Below are 17,315 nucleotides of genomic sequence, written 5' to 3' on the forward strand. Positions count from 1 at the left end.
AAATTTTGGAGACTTAAACTATTGTTGGACTCTCTTTAAATGCTGATGCTTCTCATTTCTTGATGATGACAGGGAAGGCTGCTAAGCCAAAGGGAGAGATCCATGTGAAAACACTGGAGGAAATCCGTCGTGAGAGAGCTCTTCGAGGAAGTCAAGCCAAAGCCCAGGCTGAATGGCATGGTAAAACCAAAGATCCCAGCGCAGGGGAAAAAATTGAGGGTGAGCCCAAGAAGCAGAGTGTGCTCACTCTTTCCGGGCCCAGCAAAGTGCAGTCGAAGGAGCCAGCAGGTAAAGCCAAGCCAGAAGGAGAAGTGCGTGTTAAAACCTTGGAAGAAATAAAGCGCGAGAAAGCTCTGCGGATGCAGCAGAGTGGAGGAAATGTGCCAGCTCCCCCAGCACAACCTGGACCTGCCCCAGCCGGGCAGAAATCGTTATGGAACACAAAGCTATCAGGTAATAAGATGCTTTAATACCTGCCCCGGTGAGGTGCTTCCCATATTGAGCAAGTTCCGTTTGCTCAGGATCTGCTTTGCTTTTTCCTTCAATGCGGAGGATAAAAGAGTTTAAGGCTACAAAGTTCAAAGGCAAAGAAGGGCCAGAACATGCAACCATGTCTGTTTTCGTTAATTACGTGATGGTATTCTGTATTTCCCACTAGAAAATTAACACATTGAGGGGCTTTTTAGTCTAATTTTGGTATTCTGTTTTTTTCTGCCATCTGTTTATGGTATGAAGTCCTCCCTGTGTTGAGTTCAAGTTCACCTTCCTCTTTGGCATGTGTTGCTTAACTTGACACGTGTATGTGTTTGTAAAGCATGCATCAGCGTCTTAATGTGGGAGGCCAGTTTCTGTCAAAAATGACAGAGGATCAAAGGCCTCGTTGTTAAGATTATATCAACTTTGTAAAATGAGATTGTGTGAGGGAGATAAGGAGGGCTTAAAGGCTGCATGCACTGCACATTGTAACATTTCTCCCTGTCTCACGGGACACGAGGAAATAAACACACAAAGAAAACAAGTACCCAGCTTTCTTTCGTTTCTTCTCCTGCCAGCCAGACGTTAGGTCAGGAATGGGAGACTAGAATATGACTCTACAAATTTGGATTTTGTAGAACAACTTAATAAATTTTGTGGGACATCACTGCAGGGGAGAGGAAGCTGGTACAACAGTTGCATACACTCTCTTGTCTTACTATACCTGCTGCTTTTCCTTTCCTAGAGGGAGCAAGACTTTAAATACAAAAGCTGTCAACATTTGTGAATCTTACTAGACTTCATACAATGTCTTAGAGTATTGCTTGCACTTGGGATCGCTCTGTGTCTGAGTTTCCCTCGTCCTGGATTATGATTTACTGTAGCTATTCACTTTCCTGGTTCCTTTGTATGGATTGTTGGTAGACGGAGTTTACTATGTGGAAGATATTGCTGAGAATCCAGGCAATGGCAGTGTAATTCTGCTGGCCAAATACAGTTAACTGTGTAGACGGGCCGTGGAAATGAGGAAGAGAACGTGGATTTTTCATGAGGCAGAGCAAGACTGTATCAGTTCTCTCTTCCTTTTACTCTAGCCAACTTTAACATGTTTGCGAAGCCTTGGGATGGGAAAGTCGCTTCCCCCAAGAAGAAGGCACTGAAACGTAAGGCACCTGGCAGTTTTCCCTCTGCTGTAGCAGCTGTGAAACCACGGACTGCCTCTGACGCTGACACAATGGGACCTCCAGCCAAAAAAGCAGCTATGGTAAGGACAGGGGCTAATGCAGAAATGGATCCCTTGTAAAATTTATACCCTCCTCTAGGAGAAAAGATGGAAAACTCAAATGTTCTACAGGCCTTCTGTTTCCTTTTAAATCCAGTAGCTGCCTACAGAATTCTTGTAGTACCCTTCCATATTTATTAGATTAATGGCACTATTTACTTAGTCCTCTGTGATTCTGTGATTTCTCTGGTGTGGAGGATTTTGTCCATTAATGCTGTGTTCTTAAAAGACACAAGATCATTAGTAACCTCCAAGTGAATATTAACTTTCTTCAGGAGCACCTTGGTTTTGTATTTTGGCTAAGGCTCCGCAATGCCAGAGGAGAAGCAGCATGGAGGAAAAAGCTAGTAAGGAACCTTTTACCCATGAGTCCTAAATACTGTTTTGCTGCTTTCTAGGCTGTTCCAGCCACGCTGGAGCACGTCCCAGCCACCAGACTTGAAGAAAATCCCCAAAACAGGTGATGACCACAACTTGTTCTTTTTCTCAATCGGTGTATATCCCCAGTGAAACATAAGTTCTGTCACAGGTGGGGAAAAAAGGAGGGTTCTGAGATAATTAAAGCCCAAATCCATCAGAGGAATAAGTTACGTGAAATGACTTTCTAGCAGCTAGCAGGAATGCTTAATTAGACTTACTTTCTTTAAATGCTGCAAGTCGGTACAGCTTTCCAGTGACTTCTTGCTCTGTCTGAATACCTAAATGAGGATGAGGTGAAGTTCTTCTACTTCCTTGTGAGGTGATAAATGATGAGTAGTGTCCTCTGCCTTTTGGTCCTCAAGAATGCCACCCGAACAAACATACAAGGTGACAAGAGTGCAGGGAGAGCAGAGGGAAGTGATGGCTGCAGATCAGCTTCCTGTAGTGGGGAGCAAACTCTGCTGAGTGTGCCGTGGGAAAAATGACTAACTTAGTAAACAGATATTTGCAGATGGAGACTTCTTAACATTTTTACAGGAAAATTAAGCAAGGTGGCAAAGTGCCTCTTGCTACAAAAATTGAACCATCTCTGCTAGACTCCGGGTGCTCTGGCTTCACAGTGAAACCCCCAAACTGAAAAATGTACCTGCTAATATATTGGGCTCTAAATGTAGCCCTGGGTTAATTGAATAACAATCCCTGGGTAAGATTGAAGTGCAGGAGGGGTTGGCTACGGTTTTAAGAGCCGGTTTGCAGAAAAGGGATTTCCCGTTAAGAAATGGCATATACTGATTGTTCTCTTCCTTGCTCTGCCAAGACCTGAAGCACATCTTGGAAGCCAGGCAGAATCCGTGGAGCCAATGGAGTTCTCAAGCTCGACTTCAGCTTCTTCCCAGCTAGAAGAAGCAAGGACACGCCGGCTGAGTTCCACAGGCAACGCGCCCGTATCTGTAGACGAGGATTTAGAGATGCTACTTTGGGAACTCTCAGACGGCATACTGGAAGCCGAGCTCGACTTGGACCCAGGGAAGGATGAGGATGACCTCCTCCTTGAGCTTTCCAAGATGATTGATGATTGAACTGCATAGTCCTATGGTATACTAAAAAAAAAAAAAAAAAAAACAACAAAAAAAAACTCTTCTTCTTGTTGGATACCCTGAGGTGATCCTTTTTCTAACTGAGGCTTTGCAATGAGACTTAAAGCACAGTTGGAACTGGTAGAAATTGGCAGGATCTGCACTCAGTTGTCCTAAGTTTTCCTGCTGGTCAGAGTTAAGGTCTTGTGCATGGTTCCGTAACTATAGGTGGCTACCTTTGATATCAAGAGGACAAAACACTTGTTTCTTTTGGCACAGAAAGATGTCCATCGGCACGCTGTGGTGGCTGTGAATTGACGTAGTGATGGAGCGATGCTCTGAAGGCTTAAACGGAAAGCTTCTTCCTTCCGCCCCCCCCTTGGCACAGCTCGATGTTGGGCACATTGTGAAGCCTGAGTGTTCTGATTTCTCGGACAGTTGATACCCAAATCCCGGAGTTACTATGTCAACTCTTGACTTTTATTTGTGTATGCCATTGTTTTGACTGTAATCTTTTCAGATGATGAAGCTGTAGGGGCGGGAGGGAGCAAAATAATTATTCTAGCGTTGTGGACCAAACATGCTGCCAGGAGTGGTGGTGGTGGGGTCAGCCCACCCGGCCTTACTTTCAATTATCAGGGATGATAAAATGGTGTGAAAAGCAGCAGCTCTGCCATACGGCTACGCTACCCCCACTCCCTTCTCTTGTGCTGTACCAAAGTTCCCCCAAGCTTTGGTTGGTGCTTTTTGCTGGAGACAGTAGGACTCCAGGGTGAGTAGTCGGGACTCTCCTGCAGTAACTGGGTCAATTAAGGGTTGGTTTAAGTGCCTCCTGGTTTTTAAAATTGCTCCCCTGAGCTGCTGGCTCTGCTGCCTGCTACAGCAAATGTTCGGGTGCCATCAGCGTCGCACTTGGGCGTGGGCACTGACCCTGCGGAGGAGAGCTGAGACTCGCGTGTATTGTGTACCCTGCCGCCAGTGATCGTTTTCCCCTAGCAGATCTATTTTGAATCATTTCCCTAAATTTTAGAGGAACTTTAGGCTCTTTGTGCTATGATTTGTGAAGCTGTAGGGGCCCTCAGGCATTTGCTGCTGGCAGAGGAAAACCGCTTGTCGAATTTGTTGTAAATACTTTCTGTTTGGACAACAACGCCTGTGTGTGTGTGTGTGTGTGTGTGTGTGCACGCGTGCGTGCTTTGACGACCCCCTGCGACGCCCCAGCTCCGCGAGGGAAGCTTTGAAGCGGCTCTGGGAAAACCTCTGCGGAAGAAACCGCTGCTAGTGACTTGCGGAAAAGGGACTCCACAATCAGTGAGATTGTAAAGTAGGTATGTTTATTCAGCGCTGGGCAGCACGGGAGGTCGTGGGCATGAAGATTGATGACTCTTCCTCGTCACCGCTAGTTGACCTCTTGTCTTTGCACAGACTCAGTTGCTCCTTGGCTCTTGTCCATCTGCAGGACCAGTTTCTCCCAGTTTCTTAAGACAGGCTCACTCTCTTATCAGGAGACTGACCTTGGTAAGGGGCCCAAGGCTTCTTGCTTTAGTTAATTGGCACAATGCACCATAGTTAGCAAAGACGCTAAGTAGCATCCTAGTTTAACGCTGTCAGCGCTCTATCTCTACTTGATAAGATTCTCCTAACTCCCTCTCTCACTGGAGCCCACGCAGCCCTCCGTCCTGCCGAAGGACTTCACGGGGACTTCTGCCGGCTCCGGGTGCCCGCACACACACAGAAATGGCTTTGAGAGAAAACAATCAGGAGGAGGAGAGCTCAGAGACTGCGGCCGGCTTCGGCCACCTTCCCCTCGCTTTCCCTCTCCGTGTTCAAACTGAGCACTGTTCTGCCGTCAACCTTCGCTGCCTCTGCCCACGGCGCTGGGCTTTCGCGTGTGCCATTGCTCCTCTACATATTTTATCCTTCCTTTTGTAAGGAATGGTCCAGCAATTCGTGTCACTAAGGGATTTGAAGGGTTACCATCGAGGCCCGGGTCTAGGTGATAAGAGAACAAAGGGGTTTTTAGGGAAAAGTGCTGACTACTGCAGGGGATGTTGCTAGAGTTTCTGAAATCCGGCGCAGAGGCTCCCAAACGAGGAGGAAGGGGGAGCTGAAGGACAATTGAAGGACAAAAGCCTGAGAGGAAGACAACCAGCATTCAGCCCGAGCAAGCCCCGAGAGACCACCAGAGACTGGTACGCAGGCGCCCCTGGGAGGGGTTTCGGATTCCGGAAACCAATTCTAATAACCCTGCCTCTTCTCGAAGTAGTAATGAATATGTATTAGCCTGGGAGCATCAAAACCAGCCGCCTTACGTAACAGGCGTGCGTCCTGGGGGAGCAGAGACTCCCGGCGCACCCAGCGCTGCTTGCTTGCCTCTATTCGTTTAATAAATTGTAAACTTTGATTTGTCCTGGTTCCAGTTAGGACAGAGTTAATTTTCCCTCATAGTAGCTGGTAGGGTGCTATGTTTTGGATTAGGATGAGAAGAGCGCTGATAACATGCTGATGTTTTAATTGTTGCAGAGCAGTGTTTACACCAGGCCAAGGACTTTTCGGCTTCTCGCTCTGTCCTGCCAGCGAGAAGGCTGGGGGTGCAGCAGGAGCTGGGAGGGGACAGACCCAGGACAGCTGACCCAAACTGGCCAAAGGGGTATTCCATACCATCTGACGTCATGCTAAACAATATATAGGGGTGGCTGGCCGGGGTGGGGGGGCCAGCTGCTCGGGAATAGGCTGGGCATCGGTCCGCGGGTGGTGAGCAATTCCATTGTGCATCACTTGTTTTCTTACACATTATTATTGTTAATACTATTATCATTATCACTATTATTATTATTATTGTTATTATTATATTCCTGTCTTAATAAACTGTCTTTATCTCAACTCACCGGCTTCACTTTCCTGTTTCTCTCCCCCATCCCAGAGAGGGAGGGGGGAGGGTGAGCGAACGGCTGTGTGGTGTTTAGCTGCCAGCCAGGTTAAACCACAACAGTCCTTTTGGCGCCCAACGTGGGGCACGAAGGGTTGAGATATCGACAAATCTGACCAGAGTGTGTTAAACTAATATTGGTATAAGTATTGGACCTGCTTAATAGTTGCTAGTCACGATGTTGATTGCCTTAATCTCCAGTCTGCTATACCTGTATTCCAAATTGAGTTTTATGGTGCGTTACTTTCTGTATGTGCTCCCTGTTGCACTGTTTATCCTTTCCGGGCCCTGGTTTAAGATTGTTATGGTACTGTGCGGTGTAACAATGGCTTATGAAATGATGAAATATCTGGTCACGACTTTAACCTGGTATTTGTACTCAGCACTGACGTCGACTCTATACTTTGGAAACCATATCTCGGAAACTATTAGCAATTACACCTATTGCCTGTTTTCGTTAGGGAGCCCATCTGTGAAGGGGACAGGGGAAGACATGTTTCCCTACCTGTTCACTCTCCCTTTCTCCTTCACCACCACCCTCTTATCCCCCGAGCTAGTTACGGTGGTTCTCCGAGATGTTGAATATCCTTGGGATACTCAGACCAGCCTGCTCTTGTTGTTATGTCTCCTGAATGCGCTTCAGGTTTTGTTGAGTGTTAAACAACTACTTAGGAATCTCATCCGGAGATCTGTCTTGAGGCGGGATAGTTGCGAGTGGCAGGGAGTGTGGGAGGATATGGGCAGGTTTCTAGAGCAGTGGTCACCTCCAGTGTTTTGGACATTCACCCCTGAACAACTGCAAAATCCTAAAAAGCTGGCAGAATGCTTGAAAAAAAGGTGTCATGACTCTGGCAGTTCCAAAGTGACACAAATCACTGTAGCATGCTGGGGTCTGGCTTGTGCCTATCGAGCTGCAATTGATGCTACTAGCAACCTAGCTCCAGCTCCTGCAGCCGCTCCAGCTCCTGCAGCCGCTCCTGCTCCTGCAGCCATTCCAGTTCCAGCTCCTGCAGCCGCTCCAGCTCCTGCAGCCGCTCCAGCTCCAGCTCCTGCAGCCACTCCAGCTGCAGCTCCTGCAGCCGCTCCAGCTCCTGCAGCCACTCCAGCTGCAGCTCCTGCAGCCACTCCAGTTCCAGCTCCTGCAGCCGCTCCAGCTCCTGCAGCCGCTCCAGCTCCTGCAGCCGCTCCAGCTCCTGCAGCCACTCCAGTTCCAGCTCCTGCAGCCGTTCCAGTTCCAGCTCCTGCAGCCGCTCCAGCTCCTGCAGCCGCTCCAGCTCCAGCTCCTGCAGCCGCTCCAGCCCCTGCAGCCGCTCCAGCTCCAGCTCCCGCAGCCACTCCAGCCCCTGCAGCAGCTCCAGCTCCTGCAGCTGCTCCCACTCCTGTGTCTGGGTCAGAGAAACGAGCTGTAGCAGTGCAAGTTGACCCCGCAGAGGGTATTCCAACCCCTGTGGCAGACCCTGTGTCTGGGTTAGAGAAACGAGCTGTAGCAGTGCAAGTTGCCCCTGTAGACAAGGTGAAGAAATGGTATAGAGGCTCAGGTCGTTTACAACGCAAACAGTCTTCTGCTAAGTCTGGGCATAGTGAAGACGAGGCTGGGCCATCAAAGGTGCAGGAGACTGAAGATGAGGATGGGGATGTCGAAAAATCAACAGTAATTACCCGGACTCTATACCAGCGTGAGCTACGAGATGTGCGAAAAGATTTTGGTCGCTGTATAGGTGAGCAGCTTGTCACCTGGCTGCTCCGGTGCTGGGACACTGGAGCCAATTATGTGGAATTAGAGGGCAAGGAAGCCAGGCGGCTGGGATCCCTTGCTAGGGACGCATGCATTGACAAAGCAATTGGAGATGGAGCACGATCTCGCAGTCTCTGGAGGCGTCTCCTGTCAGCTGTGCAGGAAAGGTATCCCTTCAAGGAAGAACTTGTATGTCTACCAGGCAAATGGACCACCATGGAGAAGGGAATTCAGTACCTGAGGGAATTGGCCGTACGGGAAGTAATTTATAAGGACCTAGACGACGCACAAACATCCGCAGATCCAGATGCAGTCCAGTGTACACCACCTATGTGGCGGAAGTTTGTACGGAGTGCACCATCATCATATGCCAGCTCATTGGCAATAATAGCCTGGAAAGCGGAGGAGAATCCCCCAGTGAATGAAGTGGCTAAATTACTCCGGCAGTACGAAGGAAATCTCTCCTCTTCCCTACAGGCCTGTGTCTCGGCTGTGGAGAAACTCTCTGAAGAGGTCCACCAACTTAAAGAGAATTTATCTTCCCCTCCACCTGCACGAACCAGTGTCCACCAGCTAAAAGAGAATACTTTGGAGAAACTTTCTGAAAAGATCCACCAACTTGAAGAGAGATTATTTTCCTCCCCACCTGTACAAACCAGTGTCTCAGCTATTAGGGGTAAACATTCATCTATGCAAGGAAGACAATATGGTGGGCACACACACCGCGCCACCCTGTGGTTTTACCTACGTGACCATGGAGAGGACATGAGAAAATGGGATGGAAAATCTACTGCGACCCTAGAGGCACGGGTACGTGAATTGCAAAGGAAAACAATTGGGAAAAAGGAATTCTCTGAAAAGTTTGCTGCTCCAACTTCCAGCAGGCAGTCCTTTAGACACAGAAACGAAGATTCTGACCAGGACTAGAGGGGCCCTGCCTCCAGCCAGGGGGAGGAAAGGGACAATCGAGTTTATTGGACTGTGTGGATTCGATGGCCTGGCACGTCAGACGCACAGAAGTATAAGGCTTTGGTAGACACCGGTGCACAATGTACTCTAATGCCATCAAGCTATACAGGGCCAGAGCCCATCTGTATTTATGGTGTGACAGGGGGATCCCAGCAGTTAACTGTATTGGAGGCTGAAGTGAGTCTAACCGGCAATGAGTGGCAAAAGCACCGTATTGTGACTGGCCCAGATGCTCCGTGCATCCTTGGCATAGACTATCTTAGAAGAGGATATTTCAAGGACCCAAAAGGGTTCTGCTGGGCTTTTGGCATAGCTGCCTTGGAGACAGAGGACATTAAACAGTTGTCTACCTTGCCTGGTCTCTCAGAGGACCCTTCTGTTGTGGGGTTGCTGAGGGTTGAAGAACAGCAAGTGCCGATCGCTACCACAGCTGTGCACCGGTGGCAATATCGCACCAACCGAGACTCCCTGAGTCCCATCCATAAGCTAATTCGTCAACTGGAGAGCCAAGGAGTGATCAGCAAGACTCATTCACCTTTTAATAGTCCCATATGGCCAGTGCGAAAGTCTAATGGTGAGTGGAGACTAACAGTGGACTATCGTGGCCTGAACGAAGTCACGCCACCACTGAGTGCTGCAGTGCCGGACATGCTAGAACTCCAGTATGAACTGGAATCAAAGGCAGCCAAGTGGTATGCCACAATTGATATCGCTAATGCATTTTTCTCCATCCCTCTAGCAGCACAGTGCAGGCCACAGTTTGCTTTCACTTGGAGGGGAGTCCAATATACTTGGAATCGGCTGCCCCAGGGGTGGAAACACAGCCCTACCATTTGCCATGGACTGATCCAGTCTGCGCTGGAGCAGGGGGAAGCTCCTGAACACCTGCAGTACATCGATGACATCATTGTGTGGGGTGACACTGCAGAAGAAGTTTTCGAGAAAGGGAAGAAAATAGTCCAAATCCTTCTGAAGGCCGGTTTTGCCATAAAACAGAATAAAGTTAAAGGACCTGCACGAGAGATCCAGTTTTTAGGAATAAAATGGCAAGATGGACGTCGTCAAATCCCAATGGATGTGATCAACAAAATAACAGCTATGTCTCCACCAACTAGCAAAAAAGAAACACAAACTTTCCTAGGTGTCGTGGGGTTTTGGAGAATGCATATTCCAAATTACAGTCTGATTGTAAACCCGCTCTACCAAGTAACCCGTAAGAAGAATGCTTTTGAATGGGGCCCTGAGCAACGACAAGCCTTTGAACAAATTAAGCAGGAAATAGTTCATGCAGTAGCCCTCGGGCCAGTCCGAACAGGACCAGATGTAAAGAATGTGCTCTACGCCGCAGCCGGGGAGAATGGTCCCACCTGGAGCCTCTGGCAGAAAGAACCTGGGGAAACTCGAGGTCGACCCCTGGGGTTTTGGAGTCGGGGATACAGAGGATCTGAAGCCCGCTATACTCCAACTGAAAAGGAGATATTGGCAGCATATGAAGGAGTTCGATCTACTTCGGAAGTGGTCGGTACTGAAGCGCAGCTCCTCCTGGCACCCCGACTGCCGGTACTAGGCTGGATGTTCAAAGGAACGGTCCCCTCTACACATCATGCAACTGATGCTACATGGAGCAAGTGGGTTGCACTGATTACTCAGCGGGCTCGAATAGGAAACCCCAGTCGCCCAGGAATCTTGGAGGTGATTATGGACTGGCCAGAAGGCAAATACTTTGGGATATCATCAGAGGAGGAGGTGGTTCGTGCTGAAGAAGCCCCACTGTACAACAAGCTACCGGAAAATGAGAAGAAATATGCCTTGTTCACTGACGGGTCCTGTCGTATTGTGGGAAAGCATCGGAGATGGAAAGCTGCTGTATGGAGTCCTACACGACGAGTTGCAGAAGCTGCTGAGGGAGAAGGTGAATCGAGTCAGTTTGCAGAAGTGAAAGCCATTTAGCTGGCTTTAGATATTGCTGAACGAGAAAAGTGGCCAGTTCTCTATCTCTATACTGATTCATGGATGGTAGCAAATGCCCTGTGGGGGTGGTTACAGCAATGGAAGCAGAACAACTAGCAGCGCAGGGGCAAGCCCATCTGGGCTGCGGCATTGTGGCAAGATATTGCTGCCCGGGTAGAGAACCTGGTTGTAAAGGTATGCCATGTAGATGCTCATGTGCCCAAGAATCGGGCTACTGAAGAACATCAAAACCACCAGCAGGTGGATCAGGCTGCTAAGATTGAAGTGGCTCAGGTGGACCTGGACTGGCAACATAAAGGTGAATTATTTATAGCCCGATGGGCCCATGACACCTCAGGCCATCAAGGTAGAGATGCAACCTACAGATGGGCTCGTGATCGAGGGGTGGACCTGACCATGGACACTATAGCACAGGTTATTCATGACTGTGAAACATGTGCTGCAATCAAGCAAGCCAAACGGTCAAAACCTCTTTGGTATGGAGGACGATGGCTGAAATATAAATATGGAGAGGCCTGGCAGATTGATTACATCACACTCCCTCAAACCCGCAACGGCAAGCGCCACGTACTTACAATGGTGGAAGCAACCACCGGATGGCTGGAAACATATCCTGTGCCCCATGCCACCGCCCGGAACACTATCCTGGGCCTTGAAAAGCAAGTCTTATGGCGACATGGCACCCCAGAGAGAATTGAGTCAGACAACGGGACTCATTTCCGAAACAACCTTATAGACACTTGGGCCAAAGAACATGGTATTGAGTGGGTGTATCACATCCCCTATCATGCACCACCCTCTGGAAAAGTTGAACGATACAATGGACTGTTGAAGACTACACTGAAAGCAATGGGTGCTGGGACATTCAAAAATTGGGATACACATTTGGCAAAGGCCACCTGGTTAGTCAATACCAGGGGATCTGCCAACCGAGCTGGACCTGCCCAATCAAACCTGTTACGCACTGTAGAAGGGGATAAAGTTCCTGTAGTGCATGTAAGAAACATGCTGGGTAAAACAGTCCGGGCTACTCCTGCCTCAGGAAAAGGCAAACCCATTCGTGGAATTGCTTTTGCTCAGGGACCTGGATGCACTTGGTGGGTAATGCAAAAGAATGGGGAGGTCCGGTGTGTACCTCAAGGGGATTTGATACTGGGTGAGAATAGCCTATGAGTTGAATTGTAGTATGTTAATTATTATATAATAATGTATGTCATCACTACCATGATTGCTATATATCATAGATGAAAATGGTGATTAATTAGAATGTATTGGACAGAGTGTAACCTGAGCATGACATAAATGGTATGGAATAAGGGGTGGATATCTGTCCTGGTTCCAGTTAGGACAGAGTTAAGTAGCTCATAGTAGCTGGTAGGGTGCTATGTTTTGGATTAGGATGAGAAGAGCGCTGATAACATGCTGATGTTTTAATTGTTGCAGAGCAGTGTTTACACCAGGCCAAGGACTTTTCGGCTTCTCGCTCTGTCCTGCCAGCGAGAAGGCTGGGGGTGCAGCAGGAGCTGGGAGGGGACAGACCCAGGACAGCTGACCCAAACTGGCCAAAGGGGTATTCCATACCATCTGACGTCATGCTAAACAATATATAGGGGTGGCTGGCCGGGGTGGGGGGGCCGGCTGCTCGGGAATAGGCTGGGCATCGGTCCGCGGGTGGTGAGCAATTCCATTGTGCATCACTTGTTTTCTTACACATTATTATTGTTAATACTATTATCATTATCACTATTATTATTATTATTGTTATTATTATATTCCTGTCTTAATAAACTGTCTTTATCTCAACTCACCGGCTTCACTTTCCCGTTTCTCTCCCCCATCCCAGAGAGGGAGGGGGGAGGGTGAGCGAATGGCTATGTGGTGTTCAGCTGCCAGCCGGGTTAAACCACAACAGGTTTTTAGGGAAAAGTGCTGACTACTGCAGGGGATGTTGCTAGAGTTTCTGAAATCCGGCGTAGAGGCTCCCAAACGAGGAGGAAGGGGGAGCTGAAGGACAATTGAAGGACAAAAGCCTGAGAGGAAGACAACCAGCATTCAGCCCGAGCAAGCCCCGAGAGACCACCAGAGACTGGTACGCAGGCGCCCCTGGGAGGGGTTTCGGATTCCGGAAACCAATTCTAATAACCCTGCCTCTTCTCGAAGTAGTAATGAATATGTATTAGCCTGGGAGCATCAAAACCAGCCGCCTTACGTAACAGGTGTGCGTCCTGGGGGAGCAGAGACTCCCGGCGCACCCAGCGCTGCTTGCTTGCCTCTATTCATTTAATAAATTGTAAACTTTAATTGTAATCCTATTTGGCACTCAGCCATTTATAACACTTTTTATATTCGTATTTTATTTAAGGCTGTCTTGCCGCCCTCCCCCCCCCAGCCTCGCTGCTCGCCAATAAAGCTGGCGCAGGGACCCCTGCCTGCAACCATAGAGACGCGGTCCTCCCGGCCTGCTAGAGCGGCCCCCCCACGCTCCTCCAGCATCCCAGCGTCCCTTGCGCGCTCCCGCCCGGCCTCAGGGGCTTCCGGAGGCGGCCCAGCAGGGGCGGCAGGAGCAGCGAGGCGGCGGCAGACATGGCGTACCGCGGGCAGGACCAGAAGGTGCAGAAGGTGATGGTGCAGCCCATCGTAGCCTTCCTGCGGCCGGGGAGCGACGGGGGAGCGGGTGGTGGGCGGCCCGGGCCTCAGGGGTCTCGGCCCGGGCCTTGAGGCCTTGTCCCGGGGCCCTGGGGCCTCGTTGCAGGGTTTGAGGCCTTGTCCTGAGGCCTTGTCCCGGGCCTGGAGCTCTTGTCCCCGTGCTGAGCCCTTCACGCAGCGCCCCGGAACCTCATCTTCCGCTACCTGCAGAGCGTGAGTAGCGCGGGGAGAGGACGGGGAGGGGATGGGGATGGGGATTTGGGGGGGGTGGGGGGAGCGGGGAGGGTCCGGGGATCTCCCTCGCTGAGTTTTCGGCTCCCACCCGTTGCTCGGGGCAGGTTTGTGGGGAATGGAGAGCTGTGCGGCGTGCTGGTGGGTACAAGGAGCTGCTGCGCAGCCCGGCGTTTCGCCCTCGTGTTAACGGGAGTGGCATCGTGCAGCCGGGCTTGCAGGAGTGTTCCCTTGTGACTGGAAACGTGTCCTTCAGCAAACGTGTAGTATTCACCCAGTCATATAAGACTCTAAAATGTCAGACTGTTAATTGAAACTGCCCCTGAGAGTTGCTCCTTGGAGTGTTTGGGAGCTCTAGCGGCTATGGTTAGCGGGTATTTCTGAACACACGAGAGAGAACAAAACTGCTCGCGGTGTTTGTGTTCCAATTTACTCTCCTCCTTCGTTCTGCAGAGCTCGAGGATCCAGGTGTGGCTGAGCAAGTGAACGTGCGGATAGAAGGCTGCATCATCGTGAGTGTCAGCACGACCCCACGTTACGTCGTTAGTTTGTTTTCCCTCATTCACAATCCTATTTTTTCTTGTCAAGAAAAACTAGCCCAAGGGAAAAAAGAAATCGTGCTTCTCTAACAATTAGTCTTCATTGTCCAGCCTGGCTCAGCAAAGCTGACGATGGTTCGTGTTGTTGCTGAACTAATTGCCACTGTTGCCGATTTCTAGGGCTTTGACGAGTACGTGAATTTGGCGCTGGATGACGCAGAGGAGATTCACTCCAAGACAAAATCAAGGAAACAGCTGGGTGTGTCGTGTGTCTGTGCAACCTGAGTGACGCGCGGTCTGAAACCTGCCCGGGTGAGCCTTCTAGGTAGCAGCACTGAGAGGTACCAACCGTGTGACGAGCCTTGCTGTTGAAGTTCAGTGAGCAATTCCTGGCTACATCTCTGTCCCTGATGATTTTTGAGCTGCTGATTTTGCTGAATGAAGGAGAATCTGTCCCTGCCTGAGACCAGTTCTGGTCTTTGGAACGTGTAATACCAGGCGGCCTGCACTCTGCATGATGGGCAAAACCCTGCTCAACCACACGAAACACTTTCTGAAAACACGAGATTATTCTCAGGTTCTGGGCTCTCTCTAATCCCCTCTTTCCCTTCTCTGTGCTGCAGGCCGGATCGTGTTAAAAGGGGACAGCATCACTCTTCTACAGAGCGTTTCTAAGTAGAATTTGCCATCCTTAGAACAAAGGTGGCTGCCGTGCTGCGGAGTGACTGAGTGCCAGGGGAACGCGGCCCGCTGGTAGATAGGAAGTTATTTGTAACTGGGGTTGCATGCTGAGGTCAAAAGTCCTTCCTTTGTGGGAGCGAGTTGTTTGTAGCTTGAAACAATACGTGATGTATTTCACAAATAGCCATTTTTCACATTAACTGTAAATGTAAACCACAAATCTGCTTGTTTTCAGTCTCTTCCTTCTGTGAATGGAGAAGGAGGAGAAATATAGAAGCGTGGGCTTTTCTTTTTGCTGTGGATCTGATAAGTTTCGATAACGCTATGTGCTTTCTTGACCATTACATCTGCATTACGTGGCCAGGGTGGACTCGTTCAGGGCACGGAAGCCCCACACAGTCCTTGAGCTAGCAGGGTGCTAAGGAGGGTGTTGGAGATTTTGCATGCAATTGCAGCCCTTTGTTGCTGCAGTGACAGGTTCCTCAGATTCTTTCTAAACAGGGTTTAACTTGTTGAGAATCTTTTTGGGAGTGCTTATTGTGGATCAGTCAGTAAAAGTATCTTAGTGGGCCCGTGAGGGATTCAGGGCTGTGGTGCAGTAACCCAGTGTTTACAAGTGTTACTGCTACGCATGCTTGTCCAATAACGTCTCCAGATCAGAGAGTGAGAGCGGGCAACTGGTTCAGATTAAATCTGTCACTTCTTGCTGCTTTGGACAGAGCCTGTAGATTAAACCCTTGTGCTGTTCATTAAGCTGGGGTATCAGATGTGTCGGTTGGGTTTTTATCGTTTGATTTATTTTTTTTATCCGTTTGGAGATCTGTCTTTTCTATTTAAGTTTCCCCAAGAGAGCTGAGTTGCTTGATGCATCGACCAAAGAGAAGTTCCCCGGCTGACTTGGGACAGCCAGTCCCCTCGTTTTTCTGATCACAAAAAAAAAAAAAAAAGAAAAAGAAAAAAATCGAAGAAGAAAAATTTTGACTGTAACTGTAACTCAGAAACTAAGATTACCTAAATGGAGAGAAATGAATTTTGATGCACAGGCTGTGCTAGAAATCTGTTAATCAGCATTCAGTTTTTCAAAACTTCAATTTGTGTATCATCATCATGAAAATTAATAAATTCAAGGTGGGAGATCCTTTCCTGAAAGGGAAGGACAGAAATACGAGTCTTGCTGTGGGGCCTACCCAGCGCAGTTCTGCCATTCCGAGAAGTAATACGTCAGGAGTGTCACAGCAGACGTTCCCAGGAAGAAACCTTTGAGGGGCAGCACGACACACTTGATTGGCTAAAGCAGCTTCAGCTGGACAGCCTGCTGCCGGGATGGGTAATTCTAAGTTGTGTTCAAGTTGCTGAGTTCCTTTCAGCATGTAGTAAAGATGTAACGTGCCAATGTCGTTCGGGAACAGGAGGCATTACGTGTCACCAGCAGTGGGCACGTAGGGAACAAAGCAGTATCTTATGAGGTCCTCCACATCTGCCTTTCATTTTGTCCTTGGTTTGCCAGCTGGAGCTTTCAGGAGGTGAGGAAGGAGGCTGTCCCAGTGAATAGTTCAGGTGTTGCAGGGTATTTGTGATGCAGTGCTTGTAAAATTTACCTGCCCGCATCTCCTGTTACAGGCAGCCCCCCGCGGGCCCTGTGAGACGGGGAGCTGCTGCCCGGGGTTAGGCCCAAGGTGCCCTGTCAGGCCCAGGGCCGCCCTTCCCCTCGCCCTGCCCTTCCCTCCCGCTCCTCAGCCCTTGCTCAGGCCTTTTGGGCCGTCTGGCCGTCCGTCTGGCCGTCTGTCCATCCATCCGGCCGTCTGGCCGTCCATCTGGCCCTGTGTCCCTCCATCCCACCTCCCTGCCCTGTCCCTGCCGTCTCCCTGGGGAAGCAAAGAGTCCCTGGGCTGTCTTCAGGGGGGAGGTTCTGCTCAGGAAATTAAAGCTTCCCCCTTAACCCGCCTTGCGAGTTATTTTGAGTTCCAACCTTCTGCCTTCCTTTCGTAGCAGTGCCTCTGAGGGGTGCGCTGTAAGGTAGCCGTCATCTGGCGCGCTGCTCCTGCGTTTCCCAAAGGAACTGCCTTCGGGATCTGACTAACTCTGGATGCACGCGGTTGTCACCTTAATTTCTCCGTTAGTTTGCTGAAAACAACCCGCTTGGGTTGTTCAAACCCGCTTGGGTTTGTTCAAACTTGGATCGAGGAGGTCTCTGTTTCCTTATGCTGATGTTCACGATGAAAGTGCAGAAGGGATGCTTACTGTTGCCCGGGTCAGTCCTGTTGCCAGGATGGGAATGTTTAGCCTACCGGCCCTCTGGTGCTGTTAGGCTGCACTCGGAGTGTGAGCTCTGGGCCTTATTTGGAAAAGACTGCGTTATTTG

At 49.6% G+C, this 17,315-nt stretch overlaps 1 long non-coding RNA gene across 1 annotated transcript; it reads left to right on the forward strand.

Annotated features, from left to right (window-relative positions):
• Window positions 1–11,395: 11,395 nt before the first annotated feature.
• On the forward strand, window positions 11,396–15,963 carry LOC308186478. Its single transcript, XR_013944074.1, has 2 exons — window positions 11,396–13,715; window positions 14,187–15,963. It is a non-coding gene; the product is annotated as an uncharacterized lncRNA (long non-coding RNA).
• Window positions 15,964–17,315: the final 1,352 nt, after the last annotated feature.

The sequence above is a fragment of the Anser brachyrhynchus genome (assembly GCF_964034855.1).
Source record: "Anser brachyrhynchus genome assembly, contig: SCAFFOLD_152, whole genome shotgun sequence".
NCBI lineage: Eukaryota > Metazoa > Chordata > Aves > Anseriformes > Anatidae > Anser > Anser brachyrhynchus.